The following is a 27,123-nucleotide window of genomic DNA, read 5'->3' as shown; positions in this document are numbered from 1 at the left end:
TTGTTATATTTCTTCCTCTTGAGAAGAAACGAATCGAGCATTGAAAAAAAAAAAAAAAAAAGAAATTACGAATCCAGATAATGGAAAATTTCGTAATTTTTTGTTTTTTCTCTTTTCTTTCTTTTTTTCTTTTACGAGAGAATATTCTTGGAGATGGACGATAAAAAAATGTAATTTTGTACAACAATTACGTACATCCAAAATGAAACGTCACGATGATCGAGTGAAACTATTCAGAATTCGCAAATAACTTCAACACCTTCCAAACTTTGAACATAGATAATCATAGTCGAGGGAAGTTTCGCCTCGTTTGTTGAACGTAACGTAATAACATTAACTTAACTTCCGGGAGATCCATCAAATTCACATTCGAGGATATTATCCAGATATCAAAATATTTGCCATCAACCCAACGATAAACACAACGAATACGAGGGTGTACGTGAAAGTAAAACAACAACGTCGATATATAGCAATGTAGATTGTATTTTAAGCTCTCTTTGTCCTTCTTTTGCGCATACGTGCAACGCGTTAATAAAACAATCGCGAAACCCCTTTTACCGAGTTTATCGATCCTCCTCTAAATCTATCAATAGCCAATAGGAAATAGCGTCAATGGTCCAGCGACAACCAGAATCCGTCCTAGCTCTTAGTCTGATCGGTTTCTACTTATTTCTACTTGGAAATACGTGGCTGACAAATCCCAGACGTTCACCCTTAATCTTTCCAGAGCTCGCCATTTCTTATCCAGGTCACCGGTAAACCGTCTATTTTAGTAGACCTTCCGTCTTCTCTCCAAACATTATTGTTTATATTTTGCAACATTTCTAAAAATAGAAACACGTTCCAAGTCTTCTCTTTGATTCTCTTTCGTGTATGGGATTCATTCGATTATTCTTTCATCATTCGTAAAGTCATCCGTTTCACTCATTGTAATTTTGCGTATTATTGCAACGTTCGATATATTCGGCTCGAAATCAAAAATGGAAAATGCATTTCGAACGATATTTTCGGTTAAACGCAATTATAAAGTAACTGTGCATATTGACGACGACATTTGTGCACGCGCGAAAGAATACTTGAAAAATTGTATCATACACTCTTTGGAAAAAATTCACATCGATCATACGCGTCATCCATCACGGAATAAGAAATCCTATAATAAAGAATCTTCGTGTATCTTCGCGTCACTCGCATTGAATATATTATTAATCCATTGAATAACCCATGCAGCAAACGTTCCTCTTATCAATCTTATCTCGATTCATAGAAAATCTCCCAACCTATATATACACCTTAAAAACATTCGTCGAATATTTGACGAATCATAAAAAAAGAAGAAGAAGAAAAAAATATTCGATCACCGAAAAATTTGGTTCGTTCGAACGAAAACTGTTGAGAATCGATATGATGGCTGGCGCGAAACGAGAAAAAAAGGGGAAAAAAATCGCCGACGAACATCTCAATGAGAAGGCTCTCAGTCGCTCCAGATACGGTTCCTCGAGGGTGAGATTGAAAAAGACCGGAGTCCGCGATGCGTCGTCGGGGCAAATGGCTTTTACCACCGCGTCCGGCCATATCCGGGGGTATTCTACTTAAAGCCAGGAACGCGCAAAAAGCAACCGTGGACCCGACTGCGACGTGTTTCCAGGGTGAAAGTTGGATGAGTGTTTGTGCGTGTGTGTGTGTGTCGTGTATGCATGCGGAGGAGGGAGGTGGAGGGGGGAGGAAAGAGGGTGATGTAGGTCAGTTTTCTCGGGCCAGGTCCACGTATAGGCAGGCCGCACGAAATAATTTAGCGGCGATCGATGCCACCTTGCTGAAAATAGAGCCGCCTAGTCGCGAGGGATGTAATACCACGTGACAATCCACCCTGGCCCTCCAACGTGCGCGCGCTAATGGCGATACCCCTTTCTCTCGCACCAACGCTCATCCCTCCGTGTCCAATTATGTTGACATCTAGCGCCCGCATTCTCTTCTATCCCTACCATCCGAGTACACGCGCAAACACGCCCGCGTAAACATCTTGATAGCGTATCCGATGTATCCAATTTTAAACCTATCATTACACGCATTGAACATGTAACAAAAATTATTAAAGCATTGGTTGCATTATTATTATAAATGTATAGAATATATATTTCTTCCGAAATATGTACTTTATCCATTTATCCCTCTTCTAAATTCGTTGAGCCATTTGCATTGATTTCTAACCTTAGTTGATTATATTTCGCGAATACAGGAACGTTTCGTTCTAAAATTGTTTGGTTGAAATCTGTGATAATATCACAGATCTATCTAAAAAGAAAAAGAAAAGTATCAAGTATTATAATTAAAAATTTAATCGGTTAAAAAAATTTCGAATAAAGCAATAATAATATTCTTCTAATCTTTGCGCTGCAGAGGAATAAACTTGTTTGTTGAGCAAGTAACTTTGGCCATTAAAATTAACCCGATCTGTCTTCATCAAAATTTGTAACATCATCGTGTTACCAATTTCAACTCAGTTTTGCAATTTTGCGCATCCACCGTTAGGATGCTGCCTAAGAAATTCGCGACTCGCCACGCTCAAAGGGGAGCGTTTAAACACGGAAGCGAAACTTTTCACCCCCTCACCCCTGGTAAGGGGGCGCAAGTGAAGCGAACGGACGCGCGTATCTGGATACACCCAGACGGCTCTTAACTTTCACCTTTCTCCCAGGTTCTGGCTGTTTCGAAAATTGAGTTTGCCATGGATCGCCGCAACCTCGCGACACGCAACGTTAGAAACGATGTTCCGGTCACAGGGAAGCGAGGCTTTCACGCCGGAGACCGATCTCGTTTCCGTGGCCCGCCTCCATCCACCACCGGATTCTACAACTAACGATGAATATACACGTCCATCCGCGTAACGGTGGTCACAGCCGAGTTTAACGAAATTTCGTTTCGAGGACACGTGGAAACTCCGCTGGATGGATTTCACGAAATTTCTGCGTGATAAATTTCAACCGGTTTCTCTCTCGTCCGTTACGGAAGGGACGCTGAAAGAATTTATAAATAATCGTATATATATTGAATCAGTAAAGCAAAAATTATGTACCGCCAAACAACAAATATCAATTCAACGTTTTCTTAATAACATATAACTTCGAATAATTCCCACGATCAAAGCTCGAACACCTCTATCAAATTCCTCTATCTAATCGAATGAATCGAGGTCACCCTTATATCTCACCCTCCAAATCGTCACCTATCACGTTCTCCCAACGACATCAATTTTTCTCTACCATCACTTGACCTTTAATACGACCTTACCCTCCTCCTCTTCAGGAGGAAGGAAGCCTGCTTTTCGCAATTTTTCCCCTTTTTAATCCTTGAAATTAATCCTTGAAACGGTACGATCGAACGAATATTTCGGCCGGCCGATATACATCAAACGAACGTTTGTTACAAACGTTGGACAAGGCGGTCCCCGGTCCCAATTGAAGGAATCCCGTCATCTGGAACGAGCGCGTTCGAAACGGACGGGTGGAACGAAGCGACAAGTGCTATTGAATATTCATCAATGGAGGTTTATTACAATGCAGCCGTCGGCTCGGTTATAACGAACGCACTAACATCATCATTATCGTCACAATAATGCACGTGACTCCGCGGTTTATCAATTGCGGTTGCGTCCCCCTCCCCCGCCCTCTATATTCTCTCTCCGTTCTTCTCGATTCCTCGATCCACGCATCTAACCCGTCCTCTTTCTCCTTCGACGCGATGTAATTATTATGCGGATAAATTACATCCGGTAAGCGAGTTTGATTGCGTGTGCCAATTAATTTCGCAGGGAACTAGGGGAAGGAAAATTCGCGAGAATTTAAACCGAGATCCGTGTATTCGAATCCGCCGGAGGGAGGAAGGGGAGGTTCGATCGTGTTGCATGTAACGGGGTGTACTACCGTTTTCGAATATTCGTGGAAATTTGAAATATTTGAAGGATAATTTAGATTAATATTGGATGTAAATTAATTTGTCGCTTCAACGAAATGAATCATTTATTTTGAGTGAGATATAAAAATTATTTATATGAAAAGATAGAGAGATTATTTTTCACTTAAGCTTTTAGAGAATGATTATTTGAAGAGTTGTCTGGGATCTATGCACTCGGCTCTTGTCAAAAATATTTTCCAACATCGTTAATAATCTCCAAGATATTCGTAAGATATATTCTGTTCGATTATAGAATATAGAACCGTGTCGATAATGGAGAAAAAAAAAAATAAAATTCCTGGCGATTTTCGACAGCGAACAAAATGGAAGAAGAACAACATTCCATGTAATATTTTTTCATCGTCAATATTTTTTTCCCCAAAAATATGTCGATGATATTCGATGCAGGATTATTGACCTTAATTTCTGGTAAATATTCCACAAATTGTATCAACCACGTGAAATGGTTGACGCATCGTATCGGAAATCGAAGAGTCAAGTTAAATATTTCATTTTCATTCTCGTCGTTTAATCCCTTTAAACGAAATTGAAATTAAAGGTTAACTCGAACGGACCTCTAATGGATAACGCGTCATAATTTTCCATGGCTTCGGGCTCGAGAATGGTCCATTACAAACCATTCTAAGGAGGATGAAAGGAGAATGAATTTAACCTTGGAGAGTGGCTCGATTAATTAGACTTAGGTAAAGGGACGAACGTGCCTACAGCGAGCACGTATATACAGCTAACTTACGTTGAAGTACTCCTCACCGAAATTAGTCACATTCACCTTGCTAACTAGGAATCATCCATTAGTATGAAATTACAGTATTACCTTTCCCTTCCCTTGCGTACGATGTAATTCTCCACGCCGGAATTTGAGAACTGAGAAATTTATATCCCTCTCCTCCCCCTTCTATTTTCCACGGAAACATTATGGGAAAAATTATATTTATCCGTGATAAATGATTCCACAACGGTTCTAACATCGACCAGCAACTTGGTCCAACGAGGTGGTTGAGCATCAAGCAGAGAGCAGGGAAAGTTATCAAGAATCATCAATCATTCGGAAACCGCGGCACACGTGTTGCGAATTCCATTCACGATTAACACCTTCCTCCTTTCTTTACATTATGTGCAAACATTCTCGTTTCTCATTCTCCCTTGCTTACAGAGAAACGCTCTTGAATCAGTGCTTTATCGCTTTATTTACTGAAGTAAAAAGTAATGTTTATGAATTTGGAAATTCGACTGCTGCGTTTACCGTGCGAAGAAGATCCCTCTTTCTCTCTCTTGAGATGAATCTCTGTTGAGATTCGTTCAAATGTGTTTGGAAAGTGAGCGAGAGACAAGCAGTTAATACGATTACCAGGAGAATCATTGTTTATCTTTGAATAAGATTAATAAACACCATCTTTTATCTACCGCTATATTCAGTCTATTTTTTCTCATACCATTCTAAAGCATGCAAGATTTATTACAAACAATCTCTAGAATAATCCATCAGATAAATGTCTCGATGTATATCATACTACGGATAATAATGCGGTTCAACGATGATCGTGAAATGGTTGTGAATAAGCGGCAAGTTACGATCTTTCGATCCGAGCTATTCACAATCGCACACCGCTCGCAATTTATCAATGGGATGATCCTCCCAAACCATTCGCATGATTCACCAATTCCTCGATCGATCATCGTCCAAGATCCTCGCAAGAAATCGCAAAAAATATTCGAATGGAATTTCGGCTTAATGGACATCGACTGTTCGAGCATCATCAACCTGTGCCTCGATCACGTTACATTTCTTCCTTTTGAGATCGAAATGCAGATTCGACACACAGATATGGAGGAAAGAATATATAAAGGATAGAGCTAATCCCTCGTTGATTAAACGAGTCAATCGAATCGCTGGAAGCATCGTCAAAGTCCAAAATGGCGACTAACCTAGGATGAGGTTAATGAATCGGGAGATGGAAAATATCCAGTGATCACGAGAAGTCGAAACGAGGATCCTTGACAATAGATTCGCCGCCTCGTAATTAAAGGGAAACTCGACGATTTAGTGGCCGTTCGCGCTCCGCCTCGTTAGCTAACTGCGAGAGACACTTTAAAGGCTCTCCTAATGCACCGGGCTAAGAAGACTCGTCGCTCGCTTCCTGGTGTGTTACGCAGTTCACCAAGAACAGGAGCAACTCCAGGACGAGTAGTATCATCGTTTCGGGCGAGGATGGCGAAAGTTTGGGGACGCGAGAAAGCAGCGAACCGTTCCTGGGCAAACTGGGAATACCGATGAATCGTTAATGAAGAATGAGAAAGCGTAAACCGTAACCCGTTTTGCATAGCTGAGAGGAATTTCGGATCGATCGGGAATCAATTCTGTTTTAGATTCAGCGATGATTCAGCGAGGACGAGTTTCAGAAAAATCCGAGCTTGAAATTTATATATATCGGTTGAAAAATGAATTCTCGGCTTTCCTCGAGTTTATCAATAATTTTCCTGCCCGTAATCAATTTCCCTGTTTTTATTAAAAAATTCATTGGTTGGGAAACGGAAACACGTTTGGAAGGGCACGTGTCTTTCGAGATGCGCGTGCTCTTAGGAGGCGCGTTCTTTATTCAAGGGAACCGTTTCCGGTTTTCCAATATTCATTCCTGTCTACGCTGTTCCTGGCAGACATCCAGTCGCTAAGTCCCGTGAAACTCGGGTCCAGATTTATGCACCTATTATTATTTCCACCGAAATGCGTCGCCCTCCCCCATCTAAATACACCAACGCTTCATAACCGTTCGTTTCCTCGTCTATCGTCCTCCCTGATAACGTTCCATTAATGCAAGCGTCTCGACCGTTTGAGAACGGATTGGAGAGAGAGAGAGAGAGAGAGGGGGAGAGAGAAAGAGAGAGAATCTATTTCGATCGAGAGTCTATTAAAAACTCGTACGTCCTGAAGCGAAAGTGAAGATAGGGCAGAGCATATGGCGAGCGAACGATTTCTTCGAGAATTACCTCCGTCTCGTTTGATGGAAACGACTCTATATAAGGGTGATAGTTCCCCTTGATTTATGCGGGCAAGGAAATTGCGAGGTTCGGTGTCCGCGAGCAAGGAAGATTTGTGGAGAGCCGGTGGCTCCGCGCGTATTTCATGCAGAACCGTTACCCCTTTCGAAGGCCATTAATTCAATTTCCCCTTCTCTTTCTTTTTCTAATTGATCTGGAACGGGAAGAGAGAGAGAGAGAGAGAGAGAGAGAGGTGTACGTTGAAAGTTTTATCGCTCGAGGAAATTAAAAAATTCGAGAGAAGATACTCGGAGAAGTAAATATCTTTATGCTGATTTTTCGAATTTCGCGATTATACATAGTTTTATATATATATAATCGTTGAAGGAAATGATATTCTTCGTTAATGGTAAAATTTTAAACGATTGAAATTGCTTACAGGGCAGAGGGAGAAGAATTCGAAACGACGAAAATTTCTTCGAACAGTTGTCGAAACAGTCGGCAAAGGAGATAATTCCAAGTCTCGATAAACGAGATAGGCTTGATCGATCGGCAAACTTCGAGCCCCGTTTCCATAGATTAATGCTCAGTTACGAGTGCATCGTTTCACTGTAAATCTTCACCGAGAACGTTACAAATATTGCCTCTACTTAACCACCACTCTTCTTCCTCTCCTCCTTCCTTTTGCCTCCCCTTCCCTCTGTTTCCACGGTGAGAACCCCCTAAAGGGTTGAAACTTGTGGAGGCATATCGCGACGCACATCGAACTTCCTACTTTTCGAAACTTTCCAGCTTCTACAGACTCGTGTATACTATATCTCGGCTGAAAACGCGGTCGAGTGTCTCCGACTAGAATTTTCGCGAATTAATTCGCCCAATCGTTCCTCTTTCAGTTTCTGCCAATTGACTCTCTTCCTCCATTTTCTTTTCCACCCGCTTTTTCTCTCTCTCATCATTCTCTCCCTTCATTTGTTTTTCATCCCTTCAAATCATTTCGTATCGTGTTTACTTCACGTTACTTCAAAGTAAGTCTCGTTTCGAAGGATCGGTAATATTTTTTGAGGCGAGAGAAAATTTTCGTTCGTTTATTATTATATTCGTTTATATATTCTGGATATGTCGTGGAAGAGCTATAATATAGATTGTACGAAAGCACGAAAAAAACAATTTCTTTTTTCTTGTACGATCTCTCAAAATATCTAAAAAAATGAACAAAAATTGCTACAATAAAATGTAAACTGCAAAAATTATACATCTTAAAATCTTGTTTAAGTAAGTACTTTACACTCGTTGTCACACGTCGAGGCGTAACATCCCATTTCCACGAGATTATAAAAAACACGTTATTCAATTAATATTTGAGTTTACACTTTAAAAAAATATTATACTTTCAAAAGAGTAATCTCGATGCCACGTATTACATTAATAATTCAATATCCAACGCGATAACAACAGCTGAATTTTTCAACCTCTCGTCACACGACATTAAGTTAACGATATTATTAATGACGTAACTCGGGACTCACGTTGAAAGGAGAAGCGGGGAAATTTCGTTGGAAAAGAATGCGAATTAATATGAGCAGTAAAGCTGAAACTAAAAAACTAAAAAAGAAGCTCTTCGAGGAAACATCTCTTCGACGTGAAAATGAAACTCGAGAATAATAAAAGAAACTTTTCAGGAGAAAACGTTAACATTTTTACCACGAAAGAAAAAAAGAAAAATATCATCGAGTTTAATTATCCTATCCATTGGAAGTTAGAGTTGTCCCCACCATCGTTCGAACGACTGATGAACGTCGTATTATCGCTAATTGCACGCGCGTAATAAACCGCGTGCGCGTTTCGAATTGCGATTTGCATAAATTAACAAGGCACGAATGTATTTTGTTTTATGGACAATTGGAAGACAACCATTACAGCTGAAGTGCCGCTGATTAGCGGTGTAAGTACGGTGAAACGGGCTTATTTAGAGGATATTTAGAGAGCATTTGAATAAAATGGAATTTTATTCGGAAGGAGTTGCCTGCCCGTTTAAACCGAATGCAAATGAGGCAAACTTATTCATCAATTGAAATCAAGAATCGATATAACGATAGATTAATTATTTTCAGAAATTGCGGAAATTTAAATACACACGTGATACGCATAAACGTGCGACACACGTTTGCGACATTTGAAAGGCAAAACAGATTCTTTATTCGAATTTTACTTCCATAATTGAATTCGCAAAATTTTTAAATCCGCGCATTATTCTTATTTCTAAAAAATTATTCCCTCCGATCTTTGCCGCGCAAAATGATTCAAACTTATCATCCCTAAACCTATCAACCTCAGTTTATATTATTAAACTCAGTAAACATAAATCGTGAAAGGAAGAGGGAGAGAAAAAATCTCACCGCCAAACTAACAACCACTTCTCGAGCAAAATTGACCGATTATCTTTCGCGGCGAGCTAGTTGAAAGGTTCCTTTCACAAGAGCTACCCTGACACAACGCTTCTTCGATTCGAAAAGTTCATCCCTTCCCCTTGGCACGGGGGTGGGAAGAGAGGAGAGGAGTCGCGCAGTCCCACGAGAATTCTGATTACCGATTTACGAGGTTCCACGGCCGTGAGAGGAGGCGATCCTGGGCTCGAGAAGGCAGCCCAGAACCCGGCGCAGATGCCACGAATGCGCTTCGAGAGAGGTAAATCCTATCAGAAGTACTTAGAGTACTTCGGCATCGCCACTCTCTCTTGCTCGGTGGCTCGTCGTCCGTAACTGGCAGCGGTTCCACCCCGCTTAACTCCCTCGGCTCGTCCTTTATCTACCCCTATCGGAGCCTTGATTGGCCTATGACCGGGAATTAACTTGGATACCGGCTTCCCGGAAGACAGGTGTAATTGAAGCCTCGATGGGATTTACGTATTTACGTTATGATCCACTTTGCATCGAAAGAAGTTTTTAGCGTACGCGTTAGAGAGACAGATGTATCGAGAAAGTTTCGTTTTCGAGTGTTCTTGTTATTATTATTATTGTTAGGTGTCTTGAAATCTTTCTCGAAAGGAAAGAGGAAGGTTTTAAGATTTCGCGAAAGCGACATCGATCAAGCAATCGGAAGGATGATTACTTTAGAATAAAATTTATTCAAGTCTTCTCTCTATTTCGAGAAAATTTAAAAGAATTTAAAAGATCTATGAATTTCTCTTGACTACAATACGACTTTTGAAAAATAATCTTATCCTCGAGAAATTCAAATTAAAATATCTCGCGTTCTCTATATAAAATTTACAAAGTTTCTCTTAGACGTGTTCGAAACACGAAATTTCGTGAAAAGAAAATTGAGAGGGAGAGAGAAGTGACATACGAGAGTAACCAAAATTAACAAAACATCCCTTTCAACTTCATCCTCAAGAAAAAAAGAAACGAAAAGAAAGAGAGAGAGATAGAAAGAGGTAGTTTAACGTACGTGTAGCTACCTAACTATCTTCATTGTTGGTTCCCTTTACTACGCCGGTTGTGGTTAACGGCAAATAGAACCGAGAAAAAAAAAAAAAGGAAAAGAAAAAAAAAAGAAAAAAAAAAGAAAAAAAAAACTACAACAACGAAAAGCTAAGAGGCAAGCAGTTTTATTCTTCTCGTGAACGAGAAGGGGGGGAGGAGGAGAGAAAGGGTATTAAAGAAACATGTTCGTTATATTCCCGCGGAAAAAGCGGGAAGAGAAAGAAATACCAGCGACCATCTTATATGGGCAGGCGGTGAATGGTCAGGTGTACGAATGTGTGCACACGTATTTCGCGTGGATAGGCACTTATGGTGGTAATGAGGAAAGAATGGAAAGGAACGGAAAGGCTGGGAGTGGAGAATGAGCCGCGTACCGCGATGGGGTAAATGGCGCATCGCGTTACTTACCTTTTAACGGGAATTAATACGAGTTACGAGTCTCTTTTCCAACCGTGGCCAACTTTCACGGGACCGTAAAGCCTTCCGCGGATTACTATCCAGAGATTAAAAAGAATTTGTTTCGTTCGACGATGGCTTTCTCTCTCTCTTTCTCTCTCCCTTCTCACTCCGTTCAGAAACAACGGCACTTGGGAGTTGAAAGATCGAGTTACTGCTCAACAGCAATTGTTGCGTAAAGTAAATTGAATTCGTTGCCTCGAAACATTTTGCTAAACGCGCGATCGTTTGATGGAACCTGTGAATTGAATTTACAGTTAACGAATATTCGACGAATAATCTTTTTACTTCGAAGTGAGGAGAAAGTGGAATTAATCAATGGTATTATTCGAAATTTCTACTTGAATATCCAAGCAAGGAATTTATTTTCTTACGAATTTTGTTTACGAGAGAAGAATATGGAAGAAATAGGGTAGAATGTCTAGTAACTATCTAGAATATAAAAATTTCACGTAAATTCATTTGATTCGCGGATTCAACTGGAATTCTCAAAATTAAGATGAAAAATCAAATATTTTTCTCTGGGTGTTGAATCAACCGTGGAAATTTTTCTGGCCAACGCGTTTAAAATTACTTCATCGGGTAAAGTTAAAAACGGAGATGTCTCGAGAAATCTTCTTCCTTGGTTAAAAGTAAAATATCGCGTCTCTCTCTCTCTCTCTCTCTCTCTCTCTCTCTCGTCTCCACCAGCCAAGGGAAAGTTTTCGTCTGGCAAACGGAAACACCGAAAGTTTCACGTGACGCGTGGAAGGCTCGTTTCCGCTGCGCAAACTGTCACCACGGTCAACTCTACTTAACGTTATTTACAATTTAACCGTGAAACAATATCTCATGAAAATGAAAATCTACGTTCCAACTACGAATGGACGAATGTTGAAAATAAATTATCGATGCGAATAAAGAAAATTTTGAAAAGAATTTGGATACACAATTATATTATATTCTACTATATAACTCAACGTTCAGTTATTCAAATTGAACGCTATCTCTGTTCACAGCAATACGAATCTTTCCTCGCTATATTGAATAAAATTTGCAATCGACGTTTCTTCTTTTTAATCCAGTTGATCTCACATCGAGTTTATTCTTTTTCAAAAAAAAAAATCGTTTCGATTCTCGTTCTTTATTTAATCGAACGTAATACATGGAGCACAGATATGAAGACACAGGAAATGTAATACAGGACATGTCATTCCTCTCGTCCTGGATACAGGTGACGCGAGAGAAGTAACATTTTCGCGTATGTACCGACGAAACGTCCAGGATACATCAAGTATGCATCGATAGGACACGTTACGAACATATGTAGTACAAGCGGCAGATGTTTGAGAGCACGTTTGAGAGACATTTTAACGGATAAGCAAATTCAGATTGTCCTTTTCGATCTGCTTTATTTTTATACGTAAATTCCTTCCATATTCGTTGGAGAATATAAAGACATTTTTCGATCTTTTACCTTGTAGATTCATATTGCATCGTGAAACGTTATAAAATAAATAAATAAAAAAAGAAAACTCTACTCTCAATTGTTTCAAAAATAAATAATCTTCATAGTAGTAACTTGGATCGATCTACTTTAACTTCAACAATAAATATTAATAAGTATTAAGATGAAGGCTAATTATACTTTTTATCACATCTTCTTTTTACGAATTACAAATTAAAATTGAGAAAGAAAGAGAGAGAAAAAAAGAAACTTCTAAACTCTACCTCTTTCTACCTTGTAAAATAATCTATTAAATTATTTGCGAATATCGATCGATGAAACTTGGCGAGGGCAAGTTGCCTCGAAAGTTTCGAACACGCGATAGGAAACGCGATAAAACGTTGCATCCCCGTGAAAAATATTTAAACCGTCGAGAAGGTGTGTGCATAAGTCAGAAAAAAAAAAAAAAAAAAAAAGAAACGAGAGTGTTCGAACAACAAGGTTGTATTTGTCAACGCGTTTAAAACACGCGCGTACACAAAGTCTCGATAGTGCAATTGCCCCTAATTTCCCGGGGGTGTCGTTCGTCAACCGATTTTACAGTTTGCATCTCTAAACTCTCGGATTACTTGCCTAAAAGAGGCGCATAATTTAGTCTTAATCGATGGCCGTGGTTCGCACGGCCTGGAATCCCGCGGAACGTTGAAATTGTTTAATTAAATCGAGTCGGGTTTCCAACTCCTCCCACGAGAAACGACGGGAGAATAATATTTTCGCGAAATTCAATTCGAAGTTTCGCGGTTTGGCGCCACCAGCTGAAACGAGAGAGAATCGATATAACGTTGCGCGCGGAATCGAATCGCGGGATTATGAATTTTGATGAGGCGAGAAAAAGCGGTTGGAATTATAGGGGGGATGGAACCGTGGAAATATTATTGAATTCGATAAGTTCCAACTATCTTTTCTGGCAAAATCGTTCTCTCTCTCGAGTAAAAATATCTACAATCTTTTGCTTCCTTATATAATATCGATTCTGATAAAATTAAATAAATAATTTTGCAACTTGATCCAACTGAGATCCATTGGTTCGTTGATCTCAGTTTTTGAATTTGAAAAAATTACTTTAAAAAATGTAAGAAAGTCGATCGCTGTAATTGGTATTTTTTTTTTTTTTTGAGATATTGAAGTAATTAAATAAAATAGAGAAAGATAATTCTTTCTTTTAGGAGAAAAAAAAAAAAAAAAAAAAGAAAAAAAAAATTTTTTTTTTTGGGAAAAAAAAAAAAAAAAAAAAAAAAATTTTTTTTTTTAGGAAAAAAAAAAAAAAAAAAAAAAGAAAGAGAAATTTTTCATCGCAGCGAATCGTCGATTAATTAAACAGTGAGGAATGCGGTGGTTACGCGTGCTCGTTTCCAGCGAATATTTGTGGCCACGAATCAGAAGACTTCGCATCGTCATCCACGTAAATGCGGTCGACCAATTAGTACGCCATTTTCGGCGGGATTATCTCGAACCGATACGTTATAATTATCTCTTCGTATAACCGTATTTTTTACGCTCCCAGCCCATAGATAGACTCTGTCACGATATAACCCGTAAATATTACTTTAACTCGGATGAACTCGGATAAATCCTTAATACCGTTGCTCGTTTCTCATTTGTTTGAAATATCGTAACAATACTTTCCCCCTAACCGGATTATCTCGTGCGTTTTTTTTTTTAAAATTGAAAAAATTATTTCTTTCAACACCGGATCCATCCAAATCGTCATCGAAATGACAAATTTTCTCCTTTCACCGAAATGACGAACGAATCGATGTAATTATTTCGTTAAGACATATATCTCATTCGATACATCGCTTCTTAATTACCATCATTTACATATAAAATATTTAGATATTAATTCCATCACGGGTTAAATTTCGAACAGACCATTCTGCCTACGTAACTTCGAAAAAGCCGCAAGCCAATTACCGATATCGAAACGATAGCTGGAACAAATTAAAACATCCGAACGATCCCCCTCCTCCCTCCCTCCCTGTCCAATATCCTCCACGTAAAATTTTCCGTGGACCGAAATATCTATCGCGGATAATATCACGCGTTCGTCGTTCCCGTGACACATTCGTTCTGAGGTTTTCGAGAGGAGAGAAAAAAAAAAAAAAAAAGAAAAGAAAAAATGAAATTCGCGCGAATTTCCGGCCAATTTCGAACCACGCTTCCTTTAACATCGTCGAAAATCGGATTATCGAGGCAAACAACGCGCGTTACCGCAACGCGAATTCCTTTCTGCCGTTCGAAAACTTCCGGCGAACGATGATGGAGAACGTGCGCGGCAGGACTCGGCAAGCCTTTACCCCCCTCCTCCTCTCGCCTAAGNTTCCAAGCCGCCAATCGATCGGCATTATCGATCTATCGATAATTCGGCTGGCCGCTGGCCGCTCGAGTGTCTCGAAACTCGCCGCCGCGGCTTTTCCTCTTCCCATTATCGGCAACGGCGGAAAAACGATAGCCGGCCGCCATTAACGCCACTGATAACGATTATTTAAGATAGTTCCTTCTGTTGCCCGGCTTTTGTTTAACGGGGAGGGGGAGCAAGTTTCGAATAAAAATCAATCGAAATTGCTGGTCAGGGAGGAGGCGGGGGAGAGAGAGAGAGAGAGAAGTTGTACTCGCGATATTCAGCCAAGTGTAGTAACGAGTGAAATACGACTGTCGACGTTTTCCACGGATAGAGCCGGGTTATTAGACTGGAACAAATGAAAATACATTATCCGTTTCATCTTTCTTCTCCTTCTTCTTCTTTTCGGCTTCTCATTTTTCTCTTTTCTCCTTTCCCTTCTCCTTCCTTTTTTTTTTTTCTTTCTTTTTTTCAACAACGAAAGGGCAACGTCGTCATAGATCAAATAAATGTACGGCTGTGTCGATACTCGTTGTCTTGAACGCAAAATTTGTGCTCGTTTTTTCGGAAAGAGTCGGCAGCGATTGAGGACGCGCCGCTCTGTATATCTGCTGTCCGCTCGCGTGTTATTAAAGCACCGTCCTCGAAGTTACTTGCACCGTATACGTCGGTAGCCGATATGGATGGCCTTTCAGCGTGATTTATAACACGATCCTCCATGCGTGATACGTTTCATCGTTTTCGTTCTTTGTATAATGTCATTAATAGTAGGAAAGATGGAGGCGACGATATTTCAGATTCAGAGTTTGAATCTCGAAAGAAAAGAAAAAGACAAAACAGAACGCGAGCAAATCCGATTATTTCCATTAAACGATTTTCTCTTTCTATTGCGAATAATAATACAAGCGTGGTTGCACATAATATGAGCAACCAGTTTGAGTAAATTTCCACTGTTAACGGTGTATCAAGTTGAGCAACGGTTATCTATCCAATAGGTAAGTAACCCTTCCCAAACCGAACTTCGATAATTAGACGAAAATCGATGCTTTCTATGCAAACCTTCTGTGCTCAGACAAGAGGCTCGGGCAACAACAACTTGGATATTAATCCGTATCGCAAGAACGGTGTATTAGGAGGATAAGATTGAATACGTTAAGCCCTTCGTTCGTGACCCCCCTCCTCTGTATTCAACAATTCCCGCAAGTAATTTGTATCTAATACCGCATACAAATCAGTTTCCATCAAATGAGGGAGACCCTTCTCCCTTCCCCACGTATTTATACATTTATATGAAATTTAATTGTACGCGAATGTAGAGAATGACAATTCTGTTAAAATATTAAAAAGGGAACAAAATTTGTTCGAAATTTTCGCGATAAAGTAAAAAGAAAAAGGGGAAAGGAAATAAAATATTTTCACACCACAAATATTCCCCGCTCTCCGCAACAGTGTTTCATCGTTCAACAATTAAACAGCACCGACGAACAACGCTCGATTTCTTAATTTCGCGGTTCGGCGTCCCAGCGCTGAGGGCAATTTTTAAAGTCATCCCAGACAAAGTAACACCTGCGCTCGTTCGCAGCCAAGAGAGATCCGCTCGAAAGCGAACGAACCAATTTTCCAGGGACGCTTGCAACGCTTCGGATGGCGCAGGTGCGACACGCCGCAACACGCCGGCTTGAATTAATCACCGGGATAAATAATAATAAGTGGTGGCGTTTCTCGCGCCTAGTTTCTCCGTTATTAATACGCAATTCATATTAAACGAACCCTTTGCCCATAACGACGAAAGCGAGCACGGACATCCCCTCCCCTCTTGACTCCTCGACGTCGCCCCCCGTCCCTGTCCTCGTCAAATCTGCTCGAGCATCGTAATGTTTCATAGTTAATGTCCAGTAATTAATCGATGGCTGATAAGCTTCGAGCTTCTATCGTCGTCGTGGGACGAGAAAATGGCCGACCTATTATCACCCTTTCACCTTCGATTTCGCGCATCTTTCCTCGAGGATGTATTCCTGTGCATGAAATCCGTTCGAGTTAAAGAAAATTAGGAGAATTAGGTAGAATTTATACATAGATGAATATATTAGAGGAGAGGATGAATCTTTGCCTCGTGTGAATCTCTCTTAACGAAGTTAATTATTAATAACGATTACCTTCAATTAATTATTCTTCGATATTAAACATCGTGGAAATTTCATTCCGTGTTGGAATAGATTTATAATGAATATTACTTTCAATGTGCGAATATCGACACGAGGAATTTATTCACTTCCAATATAGAACTTCAAGAAATTTTTCCTTTATGTGGAAAACAAAAAAGAAATGATTTCTCTATAATTCTCGAAAATAAAAATTGTCAAATAAATCCTATCTAACTGCGAACAACTCGAGTATCTCCGATGAGGTGAATCAACCTCGAAACGAGCATCCCATACGCTACTAGAACTCGAGCTGCCGCCTCCTGGCTTGGGGGTCAGCCTGCAACAAACAGCTCGCAACTCATCCTCCCCATCTCTCCACCGGTATTGATTTCAAGATTAACGGTGTGCGATCAAACGGGGACTGCGTTTTCGTGGAAAACGGCGGAAGGACACGCGACGTCAAGGCGGAAGGTTGCTCGACGCGACGAGGGAACAATGGCGCGGAATCAACGTTCGAACAATTCAACTATCCGGCAACATCGTCGCCGGTGGTGTTGATAATAATTTCCGCGACGAGACAATGGCGGAGGAGCGGCCCAACAGATAAGCTTTTAATTTTCCCGACAATGCCGCCAAATTAAAGCGCGCCCTTTCCTGCTCGTGCACCCGGCCAAGACGCTTCGCATAATCATTTTATGGGGGGGGCGAAATTCGTGGGAATGTCGAGTGATTTATTTTTCTCGGCAAAATCGGGGGAAAATCTCCGAGAAACCTCACGACGGAGGAGGATGGAGGGTCGTTCAGAGAGATGAGAAATGTTCGAATGAAACGTTAAAGTTGATCGTCGATATCCTTCATTTCTTATCGTTAATTAATTTCCCCTTTTCTTCTGTTTCTGTTCTTTTTTTTTATCGATATTCGCGAGGTTGGGGCGATTTATTTTCGTATTGTCGTATTCCTTAATTTACATTTTTCGTGATTTTTCATGAATAATTTCTTTGATCCTTGTATAAAGATATTTGCGCGATTATATAAGGTACTCTTGCAAGGAATATTGCAAATGACTTGCAGCACGATTTTATGGCCGATCTGGCTGATTCGACGTTGATAAATTCCACTGTTGCAGGTTTCTTATAATTTAGCGAGCTTTTTTCTTTTTTGGAGAGGGGGAGAAACGAAAGATTACGTCCAATTGATTGTTAGTTGAAAACTGATTAATGAGAAAATTGAGGGTAACCAATTTCGAAATAACACGATAAAAATAAATATACGTTAAAGCATCGATGTTCTTACGTACAGTGATGAAAATAATCGAAGACATTTTTCGTTAAAAATCGTGGCCACTAAAGTAGAAAACACGAGGATCAGACAGCGTACAAATGTTTCCAGTCAGTCAAACGAGGGGGAGGAAATTTCTATTTAGACTTCCGACACAACGTGTGATGATTCTTTTAACCGGACCTGTGATGGTCGTCAGAATAGCCAGGGCAAGGTAGACCGAACACGTAACGAGTTAACAAAGATAAAAGGGAGGAAACGTTACTATTTTTTTCCCCCCTTGACTCGCGTCGACAATGGACTGGAATTAAAGCGAGGCGGCGAGCTTGCGTAATTGTTTTACGACCGGATAAAATTCACGAACGTCTCCGTATATAGAATATTTTCTTTTGAGAGAAAGAGGTTTGAGCAAAACTCCAACCCTATTCAAAATATACCAGCGACCAATTCTCATTTTATCTCGCGCGAGTGGGAAATATGCTCCTTTTTTTTCTTTCTCTCTTTCTTTCTCTTCCTCCTTTCTTTCTTCCTTTTTTTTTTTTAATTTCTACAGCCGGGTTAATTAATCGCGAAAAAATCCCGCCTCAACGCGTGTAACACACTGTAATTACGATTTGTGGTAGCTCTTTCGCCTCTTGTCTTCTATTATATGTAACGCGTTCGAAATGAAGAGGGACGAAGTATTTTGAAAGTCGTTTCGAGAGAGAAATGGATTAATTTGTAATTGTGAATGATACGAACTAATCAAATGCATTTGAGGTAATTCAATTTTTTTTTATATATATTTGTTTGAAATTATGTTTCACATGAAATTATACTGTGTTTAAACAGTGATTAACACATGCTCAGAAAGAGTTGAAATTGTTGCTTTATCGTTGATTTTTCTGCGTGAATTACCGTCAATGTAAATCAATATAAAACGATTCATAATTTTAAATAAACGATTACGATTAAACAACTCGAATATACCTCGCTACTTCTAATTTATTATATTCACCTTCCATGAACGAATACGAATTAATCCCTATCGCATACATATATCGACAAATTTTTTCAATTTTTATTGAAAAACGCTTTACAAAAAGTCAGAAGAAAATATCGTCATCCTGCTTTCTCGCTTATTTTATGTCGAATTGAAAATTTCACTCGCCGATGATTAGAACTATAAATCCAATATCAATTTCTCCAATGAACTCGAAAACTTATTCGCGGATTTGGATTCGAAACTTCGTCACGATTTTCGCCCTACGAATTTGCAACGACACGTTATTCCTCGATTCGACTTGCCACCACACGTACATTCCCTACGATATAGCAATTTGAACGAACGTTTATCGCGGCCAAGATTACTCGGGATTCTTCTAACGTGGCTGCACGTGTGTCTGACTAAGGACGGTCCAACATCCCTTGCTCCTATCTCTCGACTCTCTTCGCGAAATTAGAACCTTTATTATTTAAATAGAATGCAATTTCTAGTGAAGGGAAAGAAAAGAATACGAAAAAATCTCGCGATTAACTTCGAAAAGTCAACCGTGCTTCTTAATACGAATAATTGGATTATTATCGTGTAATGAAAATTTGAATTATATAGTCAATTTTTAAATTAACTAATATCTTAATATGAGGAATTTAAATTAAATTTAATTACGTCAATCAATGTTAGTGGAAAAACAAGAGAATGTAATGTAATTTTCACGGCGAGGAACAAAGGAAAGCGAAAAGACGAAGCATCAACTGTCAACCCATTGTTCCATCCCTTAATCCACTTCGTTTGCGCAAAATAATCGCGCCCACCTCATCACGCACACTCCAACCAAAACCTCCAAAAAACCTCCAAAAAACTTCCCTCTTTCGATAAATTACCTTTTCCAAAACTCGCGAAAATCCATCCTTTGTCATCGACCAAAACTCGTCAAAAACCTCTCGAAAATCTTTGATCGACAAGTCGCAAAGATTTATGAGCGTATCGACTTTGCATCGATAAAATGATGTAGCCAATTTAACGTTAGTGGGAGGGGGTAAAATGTGTTCGAAGTTTGGACGTTTTAAGAAGTTGAGAATGGATCCATCGTCGAGAAACGTCGAATAATCGAAGCTGAAAAGAGGACGGTGAACCGAGGTGTTTCGTCGCCAATTTCTCCAAAGTCGAAATATATTGGCTTAGTTTTCGAACGATGTGCTTGGATACACGGGTTAAACGTATCCAACGGAACATCTTTGTGACTAACAACAGCTTCCGGCTACGTTTCCTCGTGTTCTGGGTAAAAGAGCGTGTTTCGTTGGCGAATTAAATGATTTCACGCTCAAGAGAGGCGTTGTTCTTTTTTTTTTGAAGGGAGGAAGAGAGAAAATTCCAAATAATGTCATTTTGGCGCGAAATAGAAATTTGACTTCGTGTAAAAATTAAACGAGTTTGACATCGGGGACGTGTTTCCGTCCGGGATGCGATAAAATTTTCATCGAGTCGGATTTTGCATACATTTTGAACGAGCAGTTTCTCGCGACTGCTAATTTCCTGGCTGACTGTCAGACGTACACTTATCGATCCCAATAAGATTACCTTGGAGATACCTTCCTCTTATTAGATCACGTTAATTCTCTCGTCTATTTATCATATCGTCGATCCACGATCCACACAATCCTTCCTTACTTTTACTCGTTTTCAACGGATTCTACACTCAAGTGATTCTATACTCAACGTGAAACGACTGTTTAATCGATTTTAAACGCGAAATTAAAAGACGGTACGCAAAGATATGTGGAACGAAGTAGTTGATCTATTAAATCATAAGTTTCCCGATTCCTTAAATTTTGTTTCGATCACCCTTTATATTCTTCGAAACTGGGACAAAAAACGAACAACTCGTCGTCTTCAGTCGGCTTCTCAAAACTCTTCGAACTTCGCGCCTTTTGATACTCTTCCTCGTCTCTTCCAATCCCTCCTTAATTTTCAAATCCTCAATCAGGACAAACAATCGGACAATAACGAATCAACCGAGCCGTGAGAGTATCCCTCTGAATCCGTGGAGGAAGAGAAGGATGCAAGAAGGATGACTCCTTTAAAGAAGCGTCGAGTCGGAATATCGTTACCCAGAAAAGTTACGTTGTTTTCCGACCGGCTTAGAAGAACAAGGAGTCGTACTTCAGTTACGCATACACATACACATTTTTAATCCAACCACGACTAGAAATACATCCGAGTGGCCGAGGAAACGCGGTCCAGAGACTATGCATATTTAATAAACGGAAATGAATAACCGACTTCTTTGCTCTTCCACGCTCCGCATTTTCGATGTGTGTCGATCCTTTTTTAAATTATCTCTCCCTCGAAATCCTGTTTTCCTTTTCTTCGAGTCCCTTTCGGCGTCCTTTTGTCGTCCAAGCGTCAACACGCCTCCCAGTGGCGAGGAATCGAGGGGGTACAAAGGGAATGGATGAGACTACGAACGGAGACGGGATTCGAATCGCAAAAGGGAGTTGGAAGAGAAAGTTGAACGAGAGAGAGATTGTTGGCAGATGTTGAATCGATCTTGATGTTTTAATCAGAGAATCGAACGTTTCTCGATTATTCCCCGATAGGGGAATAGGAGATAAAACGGAACGTAAGGGGGGAGAGGGAAGCAACGTGACGTAGGGGGAATACACAGGAATCGTTTAACAAGCGAGTTAGAAGGTCTGCGTCGCTGTGATCAACGATTCCGTGTGTTCCCCGATCGATGAAACGGCGGTGCACCGATCCACGATCAAAACCCCGTTAAACGAGAACTTCGCGCAGAATCTACGACTTCTTGGCTCGTTCTCGTTGCCAAGCCTGGTTTTAACGGCAACGACCGATGCTCCGATTTTCGAACTATTAATGTAGGAAATTCGAGCATCGTTAAAATTATCGCCACACTTTTTACGAACTCACGAATAATTTTACGTTAAGACAACGTTGATATACGTGGAGAAATATATAAAATTAATTTTTTTTTCAATTTTGTCGCGTCTAAGGTATAATCCCTCCTGTAAATTTTAACTTCAAATTAAAAAACTATTATATTATAAAACTATAAACTTGTACCAAATGTATTCGAAGTAACAAATAATAATTAAAACACGTTTACGACGAAAAGTCTCGCAGTAAACAGAATTGAAACGAGATAATAGATCGGAAAGAGGTTGAACCGATCGCTTTATCGAGGTTTATTTTAGGATAGAGTCTGGATAGAAATTTGCCAGGAATTTCCATTACCGGCCGGACCTGATTTCGTGCCTGGCATAACATCCTCGATGCGGGGGATGCGTTGTTTCGAGTTAACTCGCCACCAAATCCGGAGCAAAACTTTCCTCCGGCTAATAACGGGGGAATAGAATTCGAAAGTGCGCAACGAAGAACGAACGAACGAGAAAGAGAGAGAGAGAGAGAGAGAGGATGAGCTTCTCGACTTCGAGCCGACGAGGCCACGACCTCGTTAAAATAACGAGCCGATTTATTTGTTCGCGATCGCGAGAATTCTCGACCGAAATTCTCTCCAATTGATACATATACACACGCATATACAGAGGAATGAATGGGAACCGATTTCTCCATCGATTACGTGATCGTTTTCTTCAACTTCGATTCCTTCGAACCCCGGGAAAGTTCGTTCGTCGACCTCGAGGAAAATTTTCGTCCGTCGACAACTTTTTCCCAACTTTTCCCAACTTTCATCGTCGGGGCATCGACCTCAGATCGGCGTGCTTGCGGGACAATGATGTAACCGTTACTCTGTGAAATCGTCGCGCGACATCCCCCTCTCTCGATAAATTTGCATAAACCTCGGGGCTCGAAGTTCGAATCGAATATCGAGAAACGCGCGCTTCGGTATTCCAAACAATGGAATAGAAATCTTGGAATCTAAACCGCACAATGAACGGATCACGATCTCTGATAATAATCTCGAGCAAAACTGAATAACATATATATATATATACGTCCAAACTCCGGTTCGAAAACTAAAATTTCGATCGGCCAAAATCGAGGTTCGGGAAGAGAGGGGTGAGTTCATACTCTTCCTCTCTTCAACGCGCTCCCAGGAACATTGTTAATATTCCGCGCCGTAAATGAGGACACATGTTCGAGCGCCAATCAACCTATCGTATTGTTCAAAACGCTTAGGGGAATCACGTACCGGAATAATTGAGAGGATCGAGCCGAATATTAAAGACCGCGTATTCATCATTCGTAATCCGAGGCTCTTATAAACTCAATTAAGGTGAACGTTGAAAAAGAGAGAAAGAGAAAAACAAAACACTTCTCCAAATACTCCTCCAGACCACGACTTCGTTCTCATAACGCGATCAGTCGTCGAGGAAACGATGCAAATGAAAATCCTCTACCGATGATCCTGCTTCCCCTTTTCTCCCTCCCTCTCTTTCTCGTCCCAGGTCGAATTGAATCCGAAACACTTCATCAGGGTGGTTCTTGCGCGTCTCACGATCCATTACACCCTCGTTAATTCGGTGCAAGAGGTGTCAGCCACGGCCTCGGCCAAAAACCTCATCGGCCACCGGTACTCGACCCACCAAATCTCGTTTACATTTATCACTGGGGATGGTTCGTGCTCGCCCACGCACACGCTATATAACCCCCCAACATGCATACACACACACACACAGGGACGTGTATACGGCGCCACGTGCATAAACCAACGATGTTGCCTCGCCTCGCATTCGCGTTTGCTTCTCGTGCGTGGCCGACCAACCTCGGCGGCTATTCATGCTTTGAGACGCGAATATTAAGACTTCAATTAAACCGCGCAGACTTGGAAACTAATACGCCATCGAGTAACTTTGAAGGATTCAAAGAGGGCTCGACATACCGAGGTAGCAAGCCACGAGGAGTTGGAGGAGAGACTATAGGGGATGGATGGATGGATGGATGGATGGATGGATGCAACGCTTCCTTCCACGATCAACGCCGCCGTCTCTCGTCCGGATTCGCGCACAAGGGCATCGTGCGGCTTCCACGTACCGCATCCACGTGACGTGTCCTTTGAAAATGCGAACCCGTAAACACCGATCCAACAACCGCTCGAAAGGAAGAGTCGAAAGGGGTGGAATCGCTGAAAGTAAAGGGGGGAGGTTAGAGAATTTCGCGATATTGCGCGGGTTTCGGTGATACTCGTGAGTTCGGAAGTTTGGAAGGACGAAAACTGAAAGGGGATGTTCATTATAGGGAAATTTGACGGACGAGTTACGGTTAATTTCACCCCGTGTTGAGGCGAAAATCGAAAGAGCCGATTTGCAAGTTTTTTCGATAGAGCTGAAATAATACCTTTTTCCAACTACTTTCTTCTTTTTCGAAGCTTTTACGCGAACAAAAGGAGAATCGGGGCATCGTTTTCTTTTTCTTTCTCGCGTCCATTGCGCGACATCGATTCGTTTAATATAATATTCCATACCGGTGGAGCGATTGAAAGGAGAATCGTGACAACGATGAAGTTTTAATGATATCCCCCGCTTCCGATTTTCGCGCACAGATACGTATCTCCTTTCCAATCGATGGGGATGAGAAACTGAGAAAGAGAAAGAATCGTTAGAAAATTTCCAACTTTTACCCGCTGCTAAATCGGTCACGAATCGTTATCACAATTTTACGCTATTTTCAATTCAGTATCGCAGCCGGTCTTGTAAAGCAAATAGTAAAATAAAAAAAAGAAAAAAAGATCAAACACAGAAGTATATACCGTTCTTCGTTATCCCGAGAAAAGATTCTCCGAAAGGGTGGAATCAAACCGTTAAAATAAACATATCGTTCATTTGCCGCAACGTAGACGTAACAGACAAAAATCACAATTTTAATTCGTTACAATCCTACATCTAGTACATCTGCATAACAAGACCGGATATTGTGTTTGAATTGCAATAGCGCCATTAATCTCTTACTCGTCCCAAATTATTTCCCATTTATTCATATTTATTCGCATTAAGTAATTACGAGCATTTTTAATACCAAATCGTTACAAATATACGAGGAGCACATTAAAATTCCAAAAACGTTATATTTCGAAAGCTCGTAAAACCCGACGCTATTGAAAAATTACAAATTTCACTCGTTCATCGCCTAATATTAACACCTAACTAAAAAAAAAAAAAGAAGCAGACTTTTTCTTTCCACTTCCATATACTTCCATCCCCGATATTTAAAGATACGATCGACGAGATGATTAAACCACGGGAATCGAAGAAAACAAGAGAACAACGACACGAAACGGAGGAAAGCAAAAGCGAAAGTTTACAGAGGAATGGACTTGCCACGTTTAACTTGTCGCGATTTCCTGTTACATTATGCAACACGCGGAAAACGGCGATAAATCCGCGATCCATGCGTGGTCCTCCTCCCTTTTAAACTCTCCATTGAAAATAATAACGCGAGATCATAAAGTTATCCCGAGGAACGAGAAATCGCGATGATGGGTGGCTTCCCTCCCTCTTCCCACGTGTTTCTTTCGTTCTATTCTCGATCGATCCCATCGAGGGAAGGAAGGGGGGAAGGGAAGAAGTAGTGGAGAGAGTGAAACACGGGCAACGCATTTATTTTTCAAGGGCGAAATTTATGTATGACGCCACCGCGATGGATGCCACACGCCGAGATGGGATTCGTGCTCATCGTCGAGCGTTATCGATTTAAGAACGTGGCGGCCACTACGAAACTCCCTTCGTCTCTAAACTCGACGAAGAAGATCGAGCGTCGAACAAGGGAGATCTCCTCCAGGGGAGGAGGAGATCGAGAAACAGCAGACGAATGTGTTTGGAAGGAAGTTGAACGCTCTCTCTCTATCTTGAAGAATAGCGGAGAAGACGAATCACGCGCCACCAATCCCCCTTTTTTTTCTTTTTCATAAACGTCGATTCATCACGATTTGTTCGAAGAAAAAGTTTCGATACGAAAATAAATCCAACCCCAATTTAAGACATCGATTTTTCGAGACGACACTTCCTTCAACATTCTCACCCGTGTGTTAAATTCGTCGCGAATTAATTAACCCACTAACCAAAAAGCAGAGAGACGGAAAAATCACAATCCCAATTTGAGAAACATTGGGATTCGATCCGATAAAACCGTGTTTCTGCCTCTTGAGCTTCTGGAGAGGAGGGGAATGTAAGTTGGACGGGGACAACGACCGCGTGGAATTCGAGTCGAATCGAATTAAGGAGGGGGAAGGCCCGAATTAGGGAGAAGCCGGTTCTTCTTCTTCTGCGGATCGATCTAAAAATATCGGATGGACGCGTGTGCATGCGGTTGCAGCGCATTGCCACTGACCTTGGCGAACCTCTCCTGCGTGTCGAGTATCTCGATGAACAGCGACACCTTATCGTCCACTATCTTGAACCCGTTTCGCGGCTGAGCCAGCAGTTGCTGTATCGCTTGCGAGGTGGTGAGCGGGGTGGCTGGGCTCGTGGCAGGCGTGGAGCTTCTTGTCCCGGTGCTCCCCGTGCCCGTCGAGCTGCTGTTGTGCAGATGGGTGCACCCGAGGAAGATCGGGTTGCCGTTAGGCGAGACACCGCAGTTGAACGGGCGGAACGGTAGGCCGTGAAACGTGGGGCTCGGCCTGGGCGCGGAAGCGCGGAGAAGAGACTGGGCGGAGGGGAGGGAGAGGCGGCGCGTGGCCGAGTGGTTTTGTTGGTTGTGGAGTTGCTGCTGGTGTCCCTGCTGCTGGTGGTGGTGGTGGTGCTGTTGCTGCTGGTGGTGGTGCTGCGCCTGCTGAGCTTGAGACCTCGAGGGTGATTTGAGAATCTGGTAATCGCTGGCGGCAGATGGCAAAGATCGATAGCCGGAGTCTGAGGGTGAGGGAGGCGGCATCGGGGCGGCCTGCGGCGTGGTGGCGATGCTGTGGGGCCTGGATCGAAGCCCGGCGCCGGGTGTCCACGTGTTCGAATTACCAGGATTCGTTAGAATGCTCAGAGCGGGCCCTTGTGACGTGGGCGTGGGTGGTTGGGGATGTGGCAGGGTCGAAG

At 41.3% G+C, this 27,123-nt stretch overlaps 1 protein-coding gene and 2 long non-coding RNA genes across 13 annotated transcripts in view; all 3 read right to left on the bottom strand.

The window, feature by feature from the left end:
• The window catches only part of LOC116185608, a 12,636-nt gene extending 9,329 nt beyond the window's left edge, over nucleotides 1-3,307 (bottom strand). For both annotated transcript variants that reach the window (XR_004150472.1, XR_004150473.1), the window contains exon 1: nucleotides 3,295-3,307. This is a non-coding gene — a long non-coding RNA (uncharacterized LOC116185608). The remainder of the gene's footprint in view (nucleotides 1-3,294) is intronic.
• The window catches only part of LOC102681371 (dystrophin, isoforms A/C/F/G/H-like), a 428,634-nt gene that overhangs the window by 232,373 nt on the left and 169,138 nt on the right, over nucleotides 1-27,123 (bottom strand). The window lies entirely within an intron of this gene.
• LOC116185609 overlaps nucleotides 14,670-27,123 on the bottom strand; it is a 16,288-nt gene continuing 3,834 nt past the window's right edge. The window contains exons 2-3 of the long non-coding RNA XR_004150474.1: nucleotides 24,723-24,728; nucleotides 14,670-14,679 (exon numbers count right to left, since the gene is read on the bottom strand). This is a non-coding gene — a long non-coding RNA (uncharacterized LOC116185609). The remainder of the gene's footprint in view (nucleotides 14,680-24,722; nucleotides 24,729-27,123) is intronic.

The sequence above is a fragment of the Apis dorsata genome, unplaced genomic scaffold (assembly GCF_000469605.1).
Source record: "Apis dorsata unplaced genomic scaffold, Apis dorsata 1.3 scaffold_222, whole genome shotgun sequence".
Taxonomy (NCBI): domain Eukaryota; kingdom Metazoa; phylum Arthropoda; class Insecta; order Hymenoptera; family Apidae; genus Apis; species Apis dorsata.
The sequence above is the reverse complement of the archived record's forward strand: the minus strand, read 5'-3'. Positions and strand labels throughout refer to the sequence as shown.